This window comes from Chionomys nivalis, chromosome 1 (assembly GCF_950005125.1).
Source record: "Chionomys nivalis chromosome 1, mChiNiv1.1, whole genome shotgun sequence".
NCBI lineage: Eukaryota > Metazoa > Chordata > Mammalia > Rodentia > Cricetidae > Chionomys > Chionomys nivalis.
The window spans coordinates 53830749-53851107 of NC_080086.1; the positions used below are offsets into that span (position 1 = coordinate 53830749).

Here is a 20359-nt window from a genome sequence, read left to right on the forward strand (position 1 = left end):
CTCTCAGAAACAGAACCAACAGGGCACATGCTCATGTATGTCCTTTGGCTTCTGCACATGTAAAGCAATATTCATATACTAATATTTACACATGCACACACGCACACACACACACACACGAGAGAGAGAGAGAGAGAGAGAGAGAGAGAGAGAGAGAGAGAGAGAGAGAGAGAAGGCAAAATCCTCATAACTTAGAGACTACCGTCTAACATAATTCACATTAAGGGTCATCAAATAGGTCCCGTGGGCTTTAGTCTATAATAAAGAAAATGGAAAAGGAAGTCCTTCAAGGGAATTGCTCCAACGTGGACACATAACAACCTGGGTGAAGGCAGCACATGGCTTAGCTATACGTTGCCTCGATTTGCTACGCACATCATAAATTTCCAGGCGCTGAGGATTTATTTCGACTGGGAAACCTACTTGGCCACTTCCCAAGTCTCCCTGCCAGAGGTGACATACCTCAGGAGCAGAGTTCCTCTTGCTCCAGCCCCTGATATCTGGAGACTGGCTTCTTCATACCCTTCATCACACATTGCCCATGAAGTGTTTTCTATCTTATGGTGATAAGTTCAACTGGCTCAGTGACATGGCTCATATTTTTCAGCTTCCATTTTTAAAGCCTGATTCTCAATGGTTACTTTACCAGCTAGAGATATTATTTGGTTGGCCAGTACTTGCTTTAGGAGCCCAAACCTAGTCTACGAGGGTACTGTCATGAGGGTTAGGTAACACAATATCTGGCTGGTAGGGCAGTCAGGGCTGTGGGTAAGGCTAAGTCCCGCAATGGCTATCACTTCTGGTGTCAACATTACTTTTCCAGGAGTTTATAAGCATGTAAGTTTATAAGGATAGTTATAAGCCATCTGCACCATCTTCATGTCCTGGCCATGAAATAAGTTTGAAAAACAAAATTAAAATAATTGAGGCCAGAGGGTAATTTTTATTGCATGGGTACAGTATCTCTAAAATAGTAAAAACAAAAACAGTGTGTGTGTGTGTGTGTGTGTGTGTGTGTGTGTGCGCGCGCATGTGCGGGTACTGAGGAGCCACAGCACCCATGTGGATGCCAGAGCAACCTGTGCAAGTTGATTCTCTCCTCCCACTACTGTGTTCCAGGGCCAGATCAGCAGGCTCAGTAGCAATCTCCTTTCCCCACTGAGCCATCTTGCCAGTCTGAGTGCCAGCATCACTTGTACAGGTGAAGCCTCTCAGTTTCATGGGTGGACAGCTGTCCCTTCTTCCCTCTTATAGTCTGCTATTTCTCTCTCTTGCAATCAAGGGTTTGGTTCATACGCTCACTCCTAAGGGATGCTGGCATGTGCGCAAAATGCTAATCTTGCATCCAGCTTGAAATCATAGGATTTGAGGTCCACTGACGGGTTTAGGGTTCCTGGTGGGCAAGTCCCCAGTCAGGAGTCTTCCAAATGTCAGATGTCCGAGTGGAGTCTCTTAAATCCTACTTTAACATTTATGACCTTTTACTAAATGATGTTTTTCTAAGGTAGAGGCAAAAAAACTCAAGTCCAAAAATAAAAATCAAATAGCATGTGGGTTTTGTTGCATGTATTAAAATAGCATAGATGGAAAAAACTGGAATAAAACTCAACATTTATTCTTCTGCTTTGTCCAACCCTTTGCACTAGACATGTCAGAGAATAAATAGGACAGGTCGGGACTGGAAGTGGAGTTTTCTCTTTTTATCTTTCCTCTGAGACAACATCAGCTTGCAAGATAAAGACTCAGCATTCTGAGAACCCAGGTTTTAAAGATGTTTAACTTTTAGTCTGTGTGTATCACCATCTCTAGTAGATGGAGGTTCTGTTAGAGAAAATTGAGTTGTTGAAGTGACACAGAAGTGCTTCTGTTTTAGTCTATGTGGGGTCCTGGCTTGGAAAGCTGAAAAAGAAGAGATATAATAGGTGTGGCCAGACTGCCCATGGTTGGGGTGTAAGGATTCTAGAAGCCTTGGACGTCCCCAGATTGTCCTTCCCATAAATCATTTCTGCCAATGGATTCATGGGTGCAGGGACACTTGGGTCAGCAAGTGACATCTTCTTTGACATTGGGAAGAAGACTTTTTGTAAGAGAGAATTAGTCTAATCTGAGCAACAGCAGTAAACAGTGCCAAGAGATGGGGGAAGACACATCCACACACACATTTACAAAAATCAGCCTCATTCCTAATTTTTCCATAATCTTAAATTATTACCGCTGGAATTCTCTTTAATCAGAAATTCTTTTGAATGCAACCTCAGTTGAAAGATCAGAATCTATGAAACCACAGGGTTGATGTTATCATTTAGCTTCATTCTCAATGGGCAGTAAAATGAATTACAACTATTAACTTTTCCCCTGCGTTTTGGGTAAAATCATCTTACATCACATCTGTGGGATAAAAATTGCATTTTAGAAAATGCTGGGTTAGTATGTAATTTCAAGACAAGATATGTTACTGATATGCAACAAATGTTGGAGGTACCACAGACAGTTTCTTGTATCTGGGTATCACAGGCAGACTGGATAAGGATATCTTGACAGAGTTTAGGATGTGAAAATCTGAAGAACCCATGGATGTTGATGGAGAGGGATTAGACAATCTCCCACTTACTGTTTTCCCTTGCTGGACTTTGGGGCTTTGGTTTCCCTCTATGTAAAAGGAGCCTGCACTTTAGTTTCCTAGCCTCCCAGACCTGAATAATCACACAAAACTATATTAATTACAACACTGGCCAATGACTTAGGCATATTCCTAGCTAGTTCTTACATCTTAAATTAACCCATTTTTATTAATCTATGCATCACCACGAGGCTGTGGCCTACCGGTAAGTTTCCTGCATCTCTCTCCTTTGGCAGCTACATGGGGTCTGCCTGACTCTGCCTTCTTTCTCTCTGCAATCAGTTTAGTTTTCCTGCCTACCTATATTCTGCCCTGCCCAAAGCAGCTTCTTTATTAAGCCATGGTAATAAAACACATTCACAGCATACACAGGGGCATCCCACCTCTGTCTGTTACTCACCAGCACAGGGGCGTGCAGCAGTGAATCTGGCACATAGGAGCTAAAACAAATACGTGGAGGAGGAAAGCAAGATGTAACTAGGGATTTCATCTGGTCACTATGGTTGCTCTTGTGTGTTCTTTGAGGTCAGGCATTATGAATACCTTTCACAGTTGTTTCTCAAATGTTGGATGCGACGTCAAGTACACACAGACAGAATTAAGTACCGTTTTATAATCAAATTGCATTTGCGTGGTTAATCTACGGTATATGTGAAATAACATCTTAAAACTTCAGCTCTAAAGAGTTTCAGAGAGGATGAGAATAACTGTGAAGCCACTGTTAGCTGTGGCGAAGCACACCTATCATGAAATTTACCAAAAATGCATATAAGTGAACAACTAGATGGTATCAAGTACATTTCTATTTTGGGACAGCCATCACCATAGCACGTCTCCTGGAATCTTTCTTCTTGTACATTGAAAGTCTGTATGCGATAGACAGCAGTACCCTGTTCTGCTCACTGAGTCCTGGGCAGCCACCATCTTTCTTTTTTATTTCTATAAATCTCTCGGTACATCATATATGGAAACATCACACAGTGTTTGTCGTTTTGGAACTGGCTTATTTCCCTTCCCCTTTCTGTCTTTAAGTTTCATTCATTGTTATGTGTGTCAGAATTCCCCTCCTTATTGAGGCTGAATATACTCTGTTGTACAAGCACGCATACTGATTACCGTATGTCTGCTGAATGGATGGGCTGTTTCTCACTTTTCAGCCACCACAAATCATGCTTCTATAAACACGGGCATACACACGTCCCTTTGATAAGCAGGAATTCTAAATGAGCTAGTAAAAGGATCAATGAATGAATGAACCCCAATCTTCAGGGAGCTCAGAGGTCGAAAAGCAGACTGGGAGATGTTGGGGAAGAAGAAGTGGGAAAGAGAGGACGTCATTTCTTTGATGATTCTACGCAAGGCCGGACCTGATCAGAATCTAGTTTGTGTCTCTGTGCTATCTCTCAAAAAGTGCTCTGCTGTGGGTTCATAAATCCCTCTTACACTAATTTGCCCTGAAGTGCTGTTCCTCTCGGAGATATAAATTATTGAAACCCTTGTGGTCAGCAAAGGGAAGGGTAGAGAAACCCACCTGAGCCTTCCAAAGCAAATAGCCAGACTCCTTGTCTGAGTTCCAGAAGTCTGAAACAAACCTGGCCAAGACATCCAAAGCAGGAAGTCATTAGCAACTGCAGCAGACCCCATACTTCCGGAGAGGGGTGAGGGATTCCAGCCCCAGCCAGAGTGGCCTTACATCTTCTTCTCACTGCAAGTTCACTGTGCTTTCTCTCAGACTGGGACTGTGGGGAAGCCGTGAGGACAGATACTGATTCATTTTCCAGAGTTCCTTCTCAGGCAGGAGCGAGGACTATTCATGTTTGCGCAAGGAGGGCCAGAACTATCGCTTTACACTGTACCCAGCATCCTCTGCGGCAAGGGGTGGGAAGCCTTCTCTGTTACTTGGGTAAGGGGTGGGTCTCCTTTGTCTTGAAGAGCTGTCAGTGTTTGAGCTCTAAGAAGCCTGACGCATTTCCTCAGAGGATGCTGAAGAGCAGATCAGCCTAACACAAACAAACAAAAAAAACACACCAGTTGTTTCATTTATCAAAGTCCTCACAGCTCCCAGGTTGAAGCAAGGCAAAGCAAAGCGAGCATCTAGCGAGAAAAGTGAACTTGAAAGTTAAAGGGCTGGGATAAATACAAAAAGTGAGAGAATGGCACTTTGAACATTTCAAAGACCAGCGCCACGGAATAGACACATGCTCTTTGCATTCTTGACACTTCATGTGTTTCTGCTTAGCCACCCTGCACAGGCTGCAGTGACAGACTGGCCCAGGCTCATGGACTTATTATTTGGCTCTTTTGAAGCTGGAACTTTTTCATCTGTGGAACAGAAGCTCTAATAAGAGAAATTTACCTTTTCAGATGATGAGCGTGATAGCCACATGAAGCATTTAGCATACTCAGACACACGGGGCTATGATTAATATTTATTGCTATCATTATTAGTTTCCCAAGGAAAAATCATAATCAAAGTACATGAGCATTGCAAAAAAATTTAAATTGAAGCTTTACTTAATATAAGAGAATGTGTGTGTGTATATGTGTGTGTGTGTGTATGTGTGTGTGTGTGTTTATCTCAGTGCCTATGTAGAGGGCAGAAGACAACCTTGGGTGTCAGTCTTCACCTTCCTCCTTGCCTGAGACAAGCTGTCACTGCAAATGTTGGCCTACAAGCTTGAAAGAGTCTCCTGTATTTCCTTCCAATCTGGCTGTAGGAGCTCTGGCATTATAGATCCAGGCACTATTGAGTCCAGCTTTTCTACAGGTCCTAGGGATTTGAGCTCAGGTGATCCGGCTCGAGCAACAAGTACTTTACCCACCGAGTCATCCTCCCAGCCCAGATACTGGGGAGATGTTTTATAAATAGACCTAGGGGAGTCAGAATGTCCCTTCACAGATTCAGCCACGAGCCTGTGTATTGTACACCATACACCAAGACATGCTCAGTAGTGCTTACGCCCAGTAGTATACACAAGGAAAGAGAAACATAAAGTTCAAATCACAGGAGTTCCTACAGGCACAAGCGGTGTTGTGAACTGCTGTGTATGGATTAAAACCAAACAAAAACAAAACAAAAAACCTGTTGGCATGACCTTCAGCTGCTCTTACATAAAAAATAGTCTGACTCATTTTAATAACACAGACATTGATTGATTCTGCATAACTTCATAAGGTGCAAAACGGGTGGCAGGCTAGAAGGAGGCGTCTATGAAACGAATGGAGGACTGTTTCTTACAGAGGACGGCTGCGCGAGCTATTAGTGGGGACAGTTTTTGCTTAGATGTTTGCTTTGTTGGCCTTTTGTCACCATGCCCTAGTGACTTTCCCAGGGCAGGTGATCTAAATTAAACCCGCCACTATGGTTCTCATGCTTATTCTATATTCCTTTACCACACAGATGCTCTCCAATGGCCTATTTTATATATTGGTTGAGTTGTTTAGTGCCCAACTTTCCCTGTAACTATACACCGAAGTCACACCTGCTGTTTGTCACAGAATCCCTAAGCCCAGCATGTAGACATTTGATAAGCAGCTGGGGAAGAAATAATTAGGATTCATTTAGCTGCCTCACCCGGTACCTTACCTTCCTACGGCAGTGTTTCGGCCACATATCTCCAATCATAGGGCCATTCTGCCTCCAAGAGCTGCATGAGACACGTCCCGTCATTGGACATTTCCCAGGAAGCCCTTTAACTGAACTGTCATAGGATCTTGCAAGATTGCAGGGGTTGCTTATGTTTGAAAGCCCTTTTAGACTGGTGATAATTTAATAGCATGACTGTCTTTGCAAAGTCCCAATTTTGATAACAAAAGAGCCAAGGATTGTCAGTGTTTAGCAATCAGTAAAATACTACAATATGGCTTGTGTGTATGCATGGCAAGAAGGCATGGGGAGCAGAGGCAGGAGCCTGTCCTGGATGAGTTCAAGCAGGAGGGGCAGAGAACAGTGAATAGATTTGGATCCGTCTCTGGTAGAACGACACATCATTTCAGCTCAATGCAAAATAAAAGGACAAGAGGGCTATTAACCAGTGACAGAGGACAGCACAGTAGCAGAGAACAGTGACTTTTCAGACTGCATGCATATAGCAACCACATGGGGGATCTGGTTTAAAGGAAAATTCTGGTTCTGGTGTGGAGCCAGAAAGTCCAAAATTCCAACCTCGTCTTAGACAATGCCTGTGCTTGCAAACCAAATGTAAGCTGCACCACTAATTAACCCTGCAATCTTCAGGAAGCTATTTAGACTTTCTGTGCCTCAGTTTTCCCCATTGTACAATGGAGATCAAACAAAAGAACTCTGCAAAGGAATTACTGTTGCATGACAAATAAAAGCCCAGGGACAGATATTGGGGCTCACCCTGAAGGTCAGTCTGAAATGGCAATCCTGTCTCCAGGAATCCTCAGAATGAAAGTGACTGAGAGCTGTCTCCTCCCATTTTATATTACTCTCTAGGGATGGGATTAAAGGCACACATCACTACTGCCCTGTTTCTAAGGCAAACTAGAGTGGTTGCTGGGATTAAAGGTGTGTGTCACCACGGCCTGGTCTGGAAGGCTGGCCTGCGTGGCTGCTGGGATTAAAGGTGTGTGTCACCACGGCCTGGTCTGGAAGGCTGACCTGCGTGGCTGTTTTACTCTCAGATCTTCAGGCAAGCTTTATTTACTAAAATACAAATGAAATGTCACTACCTGTGTTATTTAAACGCCGCTGATTGCTAATTACTTCTGTGAAGGAAGAGGGGAAAGATTTGACGTGCCTGGGGATGAGGAGGAGAAGGGCACCAGAAAAGAACTGGTTGCAGTTTTAAAAACTTATTTTAAGATAGGATATCATGTAGCCCAGGCTGACCTCAAACTCACTGAGTAGTCAAGGATGACACTGAACTTCTGTGCTTCCTGCTTCCACTTCTCAAGAGTTAGGGTCACAAGTTTGTGCCACCACATCTGGTTTTATGTAGTGATGGTCTCTTGGATGCTTACGCAGTCATCCTACCAACTGTATTATATCCTTAGCTCCATTAAAAAATGTATTTTTTAATCTTTCAGTTATTGACATATATGTCAAATTTTCTCTTTTCCCATGTAATAACATTACACATGAAGCTAGCTGGCCTTTGCACATGCCAGAGGACTCCTGCTTGCAGACTGTTGTGGGTCTCTGTGGAGGGATCTGTTTCAACTGGAGCTGAACCCCAAATGCTCCTTTCTTATGCAGGGTTCAAAGTGGCTCTCAGGTGTTCAGAAGAATTCAGCGCCTTTTTCCCCAGCACCTGCAGAGTGGTGGCCACAGCGAGGCGCTCGGGAGAGGCTCATCCAGCAGTAGGATGGGGAGGTGCGGGGCGCAGAGGACCGGCCCACGTGGACTGCGGAGTTTGACAGGGGCGCGGGCAATCGGGAGGTCTGGCCAATCAGCGTTGTCCGCGGCCAGCCCGGCTCCTCCTGGTCAGCTAGCTCTGGGCTGGTTTCTGCATAGCTAGCTAGCCTGGAGTCACCCTGGACGGAGCGCACCTGCTGGGCGCGCGGCTGTCTGCAGCCGCACAAGGGGGCCCGGACCATGTTTCTCCGTTAAAACACCGCGCTTCCCTCGGTAGCTTCGGCTTCACTTTGCAGCAGCACCGGAACTTTCCCCCTTCTTGGCCGGGCTGAGATGGTGATGGGCTGTTGCCAGAGGCTGCTCCTGCGTGCAAGAGGCCAGCTGAGCATCCTTTGACTCCAGCGCTTCGACCCGTGCTTTGCCCTGGACTACCGGATCTGACTCCGCTGCCCTTTCTAGTAAGAATGGTCTCTGGAGAATAGCTGGCGGGAGATGGGGTTGGCGCTGCCTTGAAACGTGTGCTCAAGCATTGTCTCTAGGGCAGCAGTGGTCTTTTGGGCTAGTATCAGTTAACTGGGTTCAGAACAGCCCTGATCACTCCAGCATTTTGGGAGAGCAGGCAGGGGGAAGTATTTGAATCTGCCGCGTGTGTCCTAAAGTTGGAAGAGACACTGAAAAGTAGGGATACGTGCCGCGATGGGTACGGGTGGGGATGGCGGGCAGAAGTCACTTCCAACTTGGGGGTTCATATCTGCGGTTCAGAGACTCTGGAGTCGCGCTGGTGCTGAGGCAAGTCACTTGATGAACTGGAGTGAGCAGTGGCAGGACGAACACTCCAGGAACTGGTGACTACGCTGGCCTCGGGGTTTCATCCTTTTGCATCTGAGCAGGGGTCCTTACAGGAGTCAGCACGTGCGTTGGTTCCGGGACTCTTAATAGCCAAGCTGGACCTGGGAGCATAAAAGGTTAACTGGGGAAGGTCTGGGAGTTGAGGCATCTTGGCTTTGTCCACCAAAAGCAGCACTTGGACCTTTCTTTCCCTCTTGCTTCAGTTTCAGGGCCGGTTGTCTAGCACAGCAGGGTGCCTTTAACCCAGGTTTGTTCTTGGGGTAGTTGCAAATAGAAAGCTTGATAGCCTGCACCCGGGGAGGCGCCCCAAGAAACAAGCTTCTCTCCAGTGTGCTAGTGTGCTTTTGTCTCTTGAATGCTGAGGACTCCACATGCCCTGGTGAGAACGCTTAGCTGAGTTATGAGTCAGCCAGCAATACGGATGTGCGCAAGTTCACGGACTCGCTGAGACCAGCCACGTGTTCACCCTCACCCGGATTGAAGGATCCTTTTTGGTGAAGAGTACTGATCCCCGAAATCTTTGCTTTTAACTTTTTAATGGCCTTCCATTCGAGAGGAGCAAAGTTAATATGACGTGACAGGCAAAGTCCCTGCTTGGCAGCGGCAGCGGTGGGAGAGGGGGTATTTCCGTTGAAGCCTCAGTCTGGTATTTTCTGTAATATCCTTCATATAGGCGTAGTCCATCTGCAGTCTCAGACACCCAAACCTGTGCACATCGGCAAGCAAGCAAGCAAGCAAGCAAACAGCAAAAGAAACCCAATATAATTTAGGGGTGGCAATGTGACAATGTAGTTAGCGTAATGTAGTTAGTGTTTACCGCTTGCTGGTGGTTTAGGAACAGATGTTTGATCTGATGTGAAGAATTCTTGAACCGATTCTTGAATGAATTTTTCTGTTAACTTGAGAGTCACAAATTAGGGTTCAAGTCCATGTCCTTTGGACTGGACACATAGGCCTTATGAAGACAGTGAGAGCACTTTCCAGAATCTCTCCAACTAATAATGACCTATGTCTTCTCCAAATGACCCAGTGGGTTGGTATCACTCATTCATGCACAGAGCTTTCTAGGTGTGGATGTTTCTTAATCAGTAGTTTGTTTCAATAGCTTGACCAGTAACTGTTTTTCAAGATTTCCTCCGTAAGTTCCTCTCTCATTATTCTCGTATTTCTAGACTTCTTTCTCTTTCCTCAGTACTAACCACCCTTTGACTTGTTATTTTGTCTTGGGGGACTTAAGTCATGAGGTGATTGGCTGCTTTCCCTTGAGATCTGCAACAAAGTTCCCCAGAACAGCCGTTTGCCTGCTGTGTGAATGAATGGCTTTATCAGTTCACCCCATTGCAAAGTACACCTATGAGTATCTCTTTGTCATTGAACATTCTTTATTGGGGGCAGCCTCTCATAGTACTAGTACTAGACTGTTCTAGGTCACTTGAATTTCCATATTCATTTTGTGATCCTTCTGGAGGTGTGTATTGTTTAGTTCCAGTTAGTAGAAAAGGACAGATTTTTGCTTTGATGCCCCCCACCTTCTTTTTTGTGTCACTGAGCCTTTCTTAAGAGCTCTTTTTATCTGCACCTCTCTTTACTGTTACTTATTATAATACTTTGTTATGTAAATGATGTGTTGATGCATATAATATTAAAAGTGTATTCACTGGGGATTAGTCCATGGATATGATGTCATCACCAGCCAATCCTCTGCTTGATTAGAGTTCGCACTGACAAAAATCACCTTATCATACTGAGTATACCGAGTAAGGGAATCCTACATTGCCTGTACTAAGGGGATGGAGTCTCTCTTGGCACTTTCTAACTCTCAATTAGTTGCTTGGTTGTAGAGTTTGGGGGAATTTCTATGTTAAGAAGATTAGCCTAATAATAGAATTCTCAGATTGTGGTTTTATGATCTCATTAGAAATTGCCTAAGTAGTCTCCCCTTTATCTTTCCTTTCTCTTTGGGAGTTTTCAGCCCATCTGTGGCTCTGTTTCCTTGCAAGGATGAGGAAACATTATAGCGAACAGACTGGCTTTGTGTGTGTTTTGTCCTAGATACTGCAGCAACTGAGTCGGGGTGTGTGTGCTGAATTGTGTACAGGTGTCTGCCTCGTTGATTGTTGGTGCTAGGTCAGTCAGGATCGCACAATAACTTCAAGTCATGCAGGTGACCATTCGGTGTCATTTATCCTCACTGAAGATGACTCACGACTGAAGTTGGGCCGGGCACAGCTGTGTGCCGTGGGTTTGGGGGAGTAGTCTTACCCACCTTCATCCCTTCATAGCTATTTGATGTGGAAATGTCATTTCACAATGCCAGCGTCAGAACCTTGGGTGACTCGGACGTGCAGAACTGTCCCATGGAATGCACTGCTAATACCCTTCTCAATTCGCACCCTCCAGCATAACCACTTCTCCCAAGAGATCACTAACTCTGTCTTCCCATCTATTTGATATTTGTGCAAAAATAAAAATAACTTGCAGCTTTATGGTTGACATTTAAGTTCAGGCCACTCTCTTCTATGAAGCCTGTCCAAGGGGTACTTTTTTCCCTCTTTTTAGTCAAATTTGAACTTAATTATGCATTCTGGTTTAAGGAATTATGCAGAGGCCCCAACTGCACATCTGGAAGGTACCTCTGAGCTCCACTATGGTATATGGGGCACGGGGTTGGAATTCTGGAGTCCCGATTCTCAGCCTGGTGTCTGCTCCAAGAAACACTTACATGAAGTAGCTTCTGTGTTATGGTGTGGGATCCATCTCTTGGCTGTCTCTGTAAAGGGGGGCCTTGTGTATTTCTTTCACTGGCTTGCCTCCAGTTGTTGGAACATTGCTTTGGTAAAAACCAGGCGCTGGGAAGTGACAGCTATGTGCCAGATGTCAAGATCTTACAGTAGCAGGTCGTTTGTGTGAACACAAATGATTTTAGTCCAGAAGTCTGGAAGCATCTGCTAGTGGGGAGTACTTCTTTAACATGACAACATGGTGAGTATGGAGAAGAGGCTGCGGCTCAACAGGCAATGGAGTCACAGATAAGTTGCTCCCTTTTTTGAGACTGAATCCTGCTGGCACACATGAATAAAGTGTCCGGCTTAGAAAAACAAGATGATTTTTCAAAGGACGAAGTGAAAAGAAAACATGGAATTTTTTTGTTAAAATAAAAAGGGCACTGGACAAAATATGGCTGAACTACAAAGTCCCTGCCCATTTCAGCAAGCTCTTTAATGATCGGAAGGCGGACAGCTGACAAGATGGCACTTTTGGTAAAGGTACCGGCTGCCAAGCCTGACAACTAGGATTTGATGTCCCTGGACACACATGATAGAAGGAGAGACTCCTGCAAGCTGTCTACACACACACATGCACACACACATGTATGCATACACATATGTACATAAATTAAATACAATCAAAATTATTAAAACATATCAAGGCAGAGCTGTCAGAGCTACAGAGTTATTATTTTAATGGCTACTGTGCATGTGTGCATTCTTCACTGGCTCATCTGTGCTGTATGTTCTTAAGTGTTCTTTGAATTTTCAGTCTTACTCCTTTATTTTTATGCTCTTCTTTTTCTGAAAAATCACGAAGATCTAAGTTTCTTTTGTGTAGTATAGTTACTTGCCTGTGTCTCACTGAGCTTCAAATCACAAACTTTTTCTATCTATCTATCTATCTATCTATCTATCTATCTATCTATCTATCTATCTATCTATCTCTATCTATCTATCTATCTATCTATCTATCTATCTATCTATCTATCTATCTATCATCTATCTATCTGAGAAAGGATCTCCCTCTGTAGCCCCGGACAGCCTAGGACTCATTATATAGAACAGTCTGACCTCAAAGCCACAGACATCTACCTGCCTTGGCATCCTGAGTGCTGAGTTTACAGATGTGAAAATGTCATACATGTATTCAATGTATTTCGATCTTATCCTGCCCCCATTTCCTGCTCCAACTCCTTATCCTCTACTGCTACCCTATTTCCCTCTTGACTTTATGTCTTTTATTTTAGCCCACTGAAGTCAATTGGCGCTGCTTGTATGTGTGTGGGTATAGACTATCCACTGACACACGGACTACCTACCAGGGCCACATTTCTGAAGTAAATGGATGTTCCCTCCTATAGAAGCCATTAGTTGCCAACAACTCTTTAGCCAGGCGAAGAGAGTCCCAGTGTTTATAACAGGGATCCCAGGACTTTTATTGCCTAGACAAGATTTTGGTTTTGGTTACTCATGGTTTTTATTTTGAAGATTTCTTTTATTCTTTTCATAAAGTACAAAGATGATATATGCTTGGAGTAGAAAATTCAAATACTGTAGATGACTACAGAAAGGAAGGTTCAAAAGCCCACTTTGCCTAGACACAGTACCTTTCCACATTTGCATCAGTCTCTTTCCGTTTATCACTTTGATCTGCATGCAGGCATTGAGACTCAATCATTTCGAGAAGAGGGGTCCTCATCCCCTTTCCCACATTGTTTATTCAGCAGTGCCCATTGAAGGGACCCTGCTATGCCTTGGCTAGAGAAGAAGGGCCACACATATGTTCTGCACACCTGCCCTTGACGGCGGGGCCTCTTCATGCCATGGCATTCCCACGAGGGTCAAAGATGCTCTGGATCTGCCTAAGGTTGGCAAATCCTTCAGGGGGTACTGGCACAGGGAGCATTGCCATTCTTTTTCATGACCATATGCTATTCTTCTATAGTTAGTTATCCAATACTCAAAAGTTGAAAGGAATTTTGAAGGTTTTATTCTAATGTATTACTATTTTTTTTAATTTTGGATTTTTTTTTTTTTTAAAGAAGTACCACAAAGGATCCAAACCCAGGACTTCATGCATACGAGGCTAGGCAAGCACTCTATCATTGCCCACCTACTTTTTTGGCTATTCAAAAAAGTCTCACAGTATAGCCCAGGCAATAATGAACTCATGGTATAACCCAGGCTGGCTTTGAGCTCGCAGCCTTCTTCCTGCCTCAGTTTCTTGAATGCTGAGATTTCAAGTGTGTGCCACTACACTCAGCTTGTGCGACATCCATGCTTGCTGAAGAAATCAGGTTTTGGGAGTTAGTTTAACTGGTGTTCAGCTTTGGGATGTTTAAGGGAATCTGAAGAAAAAGTGACTGGGGTGCATTTGTTTCTGCACGCATCCGTGGGAGCAAGGAATCATGGACAGGGGCGGGGGTGGAGTGGGTAGGGCGATGTGTGTGCATAATCCTCACTGGCTGTTTAAAACATTTGGCAGCCCTTCCTGTGGCCATGGATTGTAATGCAAGCATCTGCTGCCTTCTCTCTGCTTTCAGAGCTGATTATGCAATGCACCTCGCATCACAGAGAAGGCTTTCTTCATCTGTATTTTTGAACTAATTCTTTCTCAGCACACACAAATTCTTCTCCTCCCCCCACAAATATTCATGCACACACAAATCAAAAAAGGCCATAAAATTGGTTACTGTGGGCCGGGTCCTCCCAAGATACCAAACTCATACCTTTTTCAAATTCTGTCCTGCTCTTTGCGGACCACAGGGTCTGTCAGGAGCACGGAGCTGCATTAAGCAAGCTGGAAGATGGTTCTGCGTGTGTCCCTTGGTACCAATCTCATCTTTCTTATGTGCTGAAATCTCCCCACCTCAAAACTTAGGCACTGATGTGCATCTGAGGCCATTTAGGAAACTCACTGGCTGACAGTGCAACATTCTCCAGCAAGGCTTAGGAATCACTGCCAGCAAGAGTGGAAAGGGTGGGTGGAGACTTTCCCCCCTTTTCACATCTGTTCCTTCTTCCCCTTCCTCCCTTCAAATCCCCCCATATAACCCTCCTGACTCTCCATTAAATTCATGACCTTTTCTGTCACATGCATGTGTGTATACATACATATTTCTAAACACAATCTATTTAGTCTGTGTAGTGTTACATGTATGTGTATTTTGAGGGCTGATCATTTGGTATTGGATAACAAATTGGTGTGCTCTTCCTTGGGGAAGACTATTTCTCCGTGTCTCAGGTGTCCTTGGTCACTTATAGTGCTTTAAGGAGACCGAGGCTTCATGGTATTTCCCCTATCCATTTGTATGTCTGTTGTTATCTGTCTTTAGCTCATGGTTAGGTTGTCATGTTGGTGATTCTTATGAGTGTGTAGCTTAGCTTTTGACATTGCTAGGAGACACAGTACCACCTCAGTCTTGCTGATCTACTGCAGCCCGGGACACTGGTCCTCTGGATCTTGTGATCTTTCTGCCTCTTTTTTCTGCAATGATCCTTGAGTATTGGAAACTGGAGATGTTTTATAGATTTATCTTTTCGAACTGGGCTCCACAATTTTGCAGTTTGGTTGGTTGTGGTTTTCTGTCATGGTCTCTGCTGTAAAGAGAAGTTTTCTTGTTGAAGGGTTATGACATGAGGGGCCAGCTTGTTGGGGTTTCTGTCCTGCCCGGTACCCCACAGCTGGCAAGCCCCAAAGAAAATCACACAGACATCTCTATAAGTTATAAAGCTGATTGGCCCACTAGCTCAGGCTTCCTGTCCACTCTTGTAGCCTATATTAACCCATTATTCTTATCTATGTTAGCCATGTGGCTAAGTACCTTTTTCAGCTGGCAGGTCACATCCTGCTGTTTCCGTGATCTGCGCAGGACTGGGAGGAATCAACTTCCTCCTTCCCAGACTTTTCCTGTTCTCATTGCATCATTTTTACTTCCTGTCTGTTTTTCCCGCCTATACTTCCTGTCTGGCCAATCAGCGTTTATTTAAAACATGATTGACAGAATACAGACAATTCTCTCACACCAGAAGGGTGAAGACTACACTTATCTGTGTAGTTAGGGATTATGATGGTTTAGTAAAGTTGGCAGAGGTTTCCTTCCAAGATTCCCGACTTCAATAGTCCCGGGTGGTTGGCTAGATTTTCAGTACCAAACATGATTTCCATCTTGTTCAGCAGGTCTTAAGTGCAATTACAGGGCTGTTGGTCACCACCAAGGTGTGTATGCCACTCCTGCACCCTTAGGGTTACCATGCCACCCATGCTGGGCATTGTTGTGGTTCATAGCTATCATAGCTGGTAGGATTTTTGGTTGCTTCCCTCCTTTGGAAGCTTGCACGATGCTTTTTGTAGCATGAAAGCCATCTTCAGGGAGGAGCCATTCAGGTAGCACTAGCACAGGACCCTCTAGGCCCTATGTTTGAAGAGCGTGAAATCTCTATCCAGAGGGACTTACTTTCAACAGCGTGGGCTCTTAAGGAAACCTCTTGGTATTGGACTGTATGGAGCAAGCCATACATTTTTTTTTTCATGAGAGTTTTGGAAATAGGCTCTCACAATGTAGCCTAGGCTGACCTGGAACTCACTCTGTAGCCCAGGCTGACAAATAGTCAGCTCATGCAATCTTTTTGTCTCAGATTCCTGAGTACTGAGATTACAGTTATGGGTCATCAAGCCCAGCTTAGGGTTTCCTATCTATAGGTTAGGAGATGTGTGGTAAGTATTTGTCTACTAAACTTTAAAAAACATAGTAATAGCCACAATTGCTAGTATTGGAGTTGTTGTCTTCTAATATGCTAAATTTTGGGGGGCATTGAAAGAAATAGAAATAACATAAAACTGGCCATTTTAGCCATTCTCAAGGCTACATTTCAATAGTACATTCACATTGTTGGGGTATCATCATCTCTTTCCATTCATGGTGTTCTTTTCTTGGTGTAAAACTGAAGCATAGGCATTAAATCCCTACTCCTTTCTTCTTTCATGACTGCTCAGATTCACCATTCTGCTTTTGGTGCCCCTGAACCCCACCTTCTGTAGGCGGGGCTATCCAGTATTTGTCCTTCTCTGAGGGACTTATTTCACTTAGCACTGTGCCTTTACAGTTGATCCATTTTGCAGCAAGCACCAGAATTTTCTTCCCCTTCAGGGGTTTTCTCCCACATTCTCTTGGGTTATCAATGGACATTTAAGTTGACTTTATCCTTTTCCCCCTCTGTATAGTATGTCTATTTTTATTCCCTTTTTAGTATATATTTATATATTATATTTTTTTAGTGGGATAAAAATTACAGATATAAGATGGATCAAGCACTTAAACAGTACAGTCATTAAAATGTGCACTGAATGGTATATATATTCTTTAATTTTTCTCTTTTTTATTAAGCTATTTTCATACCATATATTTTGATCATATTCTTTTCCCTTCCTCAGCTCCTCCCAAACCTCTCCATTTCTTTACCTACCCAACTTCAAATTTCTCTCCAGCCAAATAAAAACAAAAACAAACAAACAAAAAAACAAACCAACCAAAAACCCCCAAATTTTGTATTACCAGAATGCTGTTATAAATATTATAAACACAATAGCTATTCTAGACCCTGCTTTGTACCCACAGCTAGGGCTTCTGGACCTGATGGAATGCTGCACTTAATCTTCTCCAAGTCTAACATGCTACTGCTCATAGTGGTTGCAACACTTTCCCAGGCTAGACATATTGTCTTCAGAGTCCTGTAAAGCAGGTGCTGGTATTAGTATCTTCTACGCAAGAGGAAAGAAAGGTGCACAGGGATGAAGACACTCCAGCAGCCTGTGGCAGAGCGGAGGCAAAGACTTTAGGAGGTCATTCATTCTTTCCCTGCACAAAAGGTTGACCTGATTCCTCTGGTGCCTGGCCTAGGCCTGGGTGGGGACAGGACAACTAATGAATGTGTTGTCTCCAGGATGAGCATTGATCATCCTCATCCAGACACACAAAAGCATTGCATGGTGACGTGGATCCTCCAAGCCAAATACTTATTATGAAATTGTCATTTTATCCAGATAATAAGGGCCCACTGGATACATTCCGTGACTATTTAGCCTGGTAATAGCTGCTTTCAGTCCTCTGCCAATTAATAATCATGTAGCCCATGACTCTGTAAACGCACAACAACTTCTGCCTCTCTCAGGGATGGCAGGGAGAGGTCGATTGGGAGAGGAAATGATTCCGATGAGCCTGCAGTGGGGTCCCAGGGATGGGGGATGGGTGCGGGCTTGCTTTCCAGAGGCACCGGGCAGAGGATGCAGGCACCTTTCCCACCACAATCATGGCTTGATGGAGTTGCTGCCAAGGTAGGCACGTTTTGTCACTTGGTGGAATTAACAATTGATCACTTTGGTGGTGCCGGAGTCCTTTGTAAGCTCCCCATGTTTATTCATTCTCGTGATTACACAGTGGAAGCATCTCTGCTTGATGAGATGAGGCAAGAGGCAAAGCTATTTAAATACACTTGAAATTAGCGTCGCACAAATAGGGGTCTGACAATGTCCTAATTTGATTCTAAAGATTTAGAAATAAACCTTTATCTGAGCGGGGGGTTGGGGGTGGTCCCATGGATTGCTGCTTCAGGTGTGTGAAGTTCATTGGTGTGAGGCTTCAGTGCCATTGAGAAGGAAAATGGCAAGGGTTGGAATACACGGGTTCCATATATCTCCTGGGGGAGTTGGGAGCAGGGAGGACCCATTAGCTTTGCTGTCCACACAGGATCCCTGTGTTAAAGTAGCAACCTCGAGAACTCTTGATAAGGGAGGTCACGTGTCAGTGTGTCCCAGTGTCTCCATGAACAAAGGCCAGCAACCATCCCTCCAAGTATCAATCAAGGAGAGCAGGAGATTCCTCAATCTGAAAGTTAAGGTCACCCTGAGACAAGGGACAGGCAGCATTCCTAGAAAACTGTTTCTTCAAGACATTTTGATTCTGCATTTTCTCTCTCTACATTTACAAAAGACTCAGAATCCCCAGTGTGAACTCAGATTCTGGTTTGATGTGCAAATATTTCTGAGCCACAGCATAAGGAGACATGAACGTACAAGTCGTTGACCACATGAGTTTCACAGTCTTCATTTACTCAGAAGGAGTGGGGATGAAATAAGTTAAGACTATGGGCATTTTACAAAACGCGAAGTCTGGAGTTTCCAAATCTATTTTGTATTAATGCTATCAGTCTTCCGTTGCACTTGCTTCCAACTGCAGTATTATTGCTTCACTGCTTTTTGAGCCAGGGTCAGTCTGTCTGTCTCTGCCTCTGCTCCTGTCTCTATCTCTCTGTCTCTGTCTCTCTGTCTCTGTGTGTGTGTGTGTGTGTGTGTGTGTGCGTGCATGTAGAACCAGAGGTTGACGTTACTATCTTTCTTGCCTGCTGCCCACCTCATTTTCTGGGACAGTAGGTGTGCTGCACCTGGAGCGTGCAGATTTGCCTAGACCGACTCGCCAACAAGTCCCAAGATTCCTCCTACTTCTACGTTTCCAACCAATGGGTTTCTGCTGAGATTGTCTGGGTTCTACTTGGATGCTAGAATTAAACTCATATTGACTACAAACATTTTTCCAACAACCATCTGTCTCCCCAGTTCAGGAGCCAGGGAGTAACCCCAAATGGCCTTGACCTTACTGTGTAGCCAAGTCTGGTCTCCCATTCAGGACACTTTTGCTTAACATCCATTTTGGAGCTCTCGAACTATAGGCAAGTGCCATCATTTAACCTCTGAGAAGGTTTTTTACTAACTGAGCCACCTCCTCAGCTCCCAATCTTACATATTCTTGAATGCTCCAATAGAACTTTCTGCAATGATGAGAACGTGCTAAAATCCCTACTGCCAGGCAGATCCTAGAAATCAGTTGGCCTAGATTGGTGAGCTCCAGATCAGTGAGAGAACTGGTCTAAAAACTAGGTGCCAGTAAATAAGACTCACCTAGGGGGCTTGCTGAACCAGGTTCGCCATCCTCATGCCCTGAGTTTGGAATCTAGCGAATCTTTGGTGGGGTCTGTAAGTGCGCATGTCTCAGAGACTTCCATGAGCGAATCTGTGATGGGGCCAGTAAGTGCGCATGTCTCAGAGATTTCCGTGAGCGAATCTGTGGTGGGGCCAGTAAGTGCGCATGTCTCAGAGACTTCCATGAGCGAATCTGTGGTGGGGCCATTAAGTGCGCATGTCTCAGAGACTTCCATGAGCGAATCTGTGGTGGGGCCATACTCTGAGCAACACCTTTGCAGGATGGTCTATTTTTCAGAGGTGAAAAATTGGAGTTCAGAGATGTTCATAAAATAGTCGTTTTGATTAGTAATCCACCGAGAAGCTTGTCTGAACAGTATGACTCTGAAGATTGATTCAAATTACTGAACCCAAAGCTGTAGTTGAAGGTTTTGAAAACAACCGTACAGTTGTTTAAATGACTGTGGACGTGGTTTGGCTGTGCACGGTACCCAGTCTTCTGTCGTTTTATTGATGTCTACATTGGCAGGGGAAACACTTCTGTTAGGCGGTTGAGTCTGATTTAGATTAGACCAGCAGGGGGCGTATGGGAACGTTGCTTTGTTCTATGTTAAGATCTGAGGAGGCTTTACGGTTTCATCCGTCATGAGAATGACGGAGTTGCTGTGCAGGACCAGGAATGGACCAGCCGATAGAGTTAGGGGATGTGAGGGACTCTCAAATATTTTTGCACAGGTTCTGTTGCTTTCTCCTGCCACTTGGAGGAAGCAATTGCCTTTTGGGTTGTTTAAGTGAAAACCTTTGAATGGGGTTTCACATTGTCC

At 44.3% G+C, this 20359-nt stretch overlaps 1 protein-coding gene across 1 annotated transcript in view; it reads left to right on the forward strand.

The window, feature by feature from the left end:
• The first annotated feature begins 8315 nt into the window (after positions 1-8315).
• Tafa4 (TAFA chemokine like family member 4) overlaps positions 8316-20359 on the forward strand; it is a 201012-nt gene continuing 188968 nt past the window's right edge. Inside the window, exon 1 of the mRNA XM_057765606.1 lies at positions 8316-8398. The gene's annotated coding sequence lies outside the window, so the exon portion shown is untranslated. The remainder of the gene's footprint in view (positions 8399-20359) is intronic.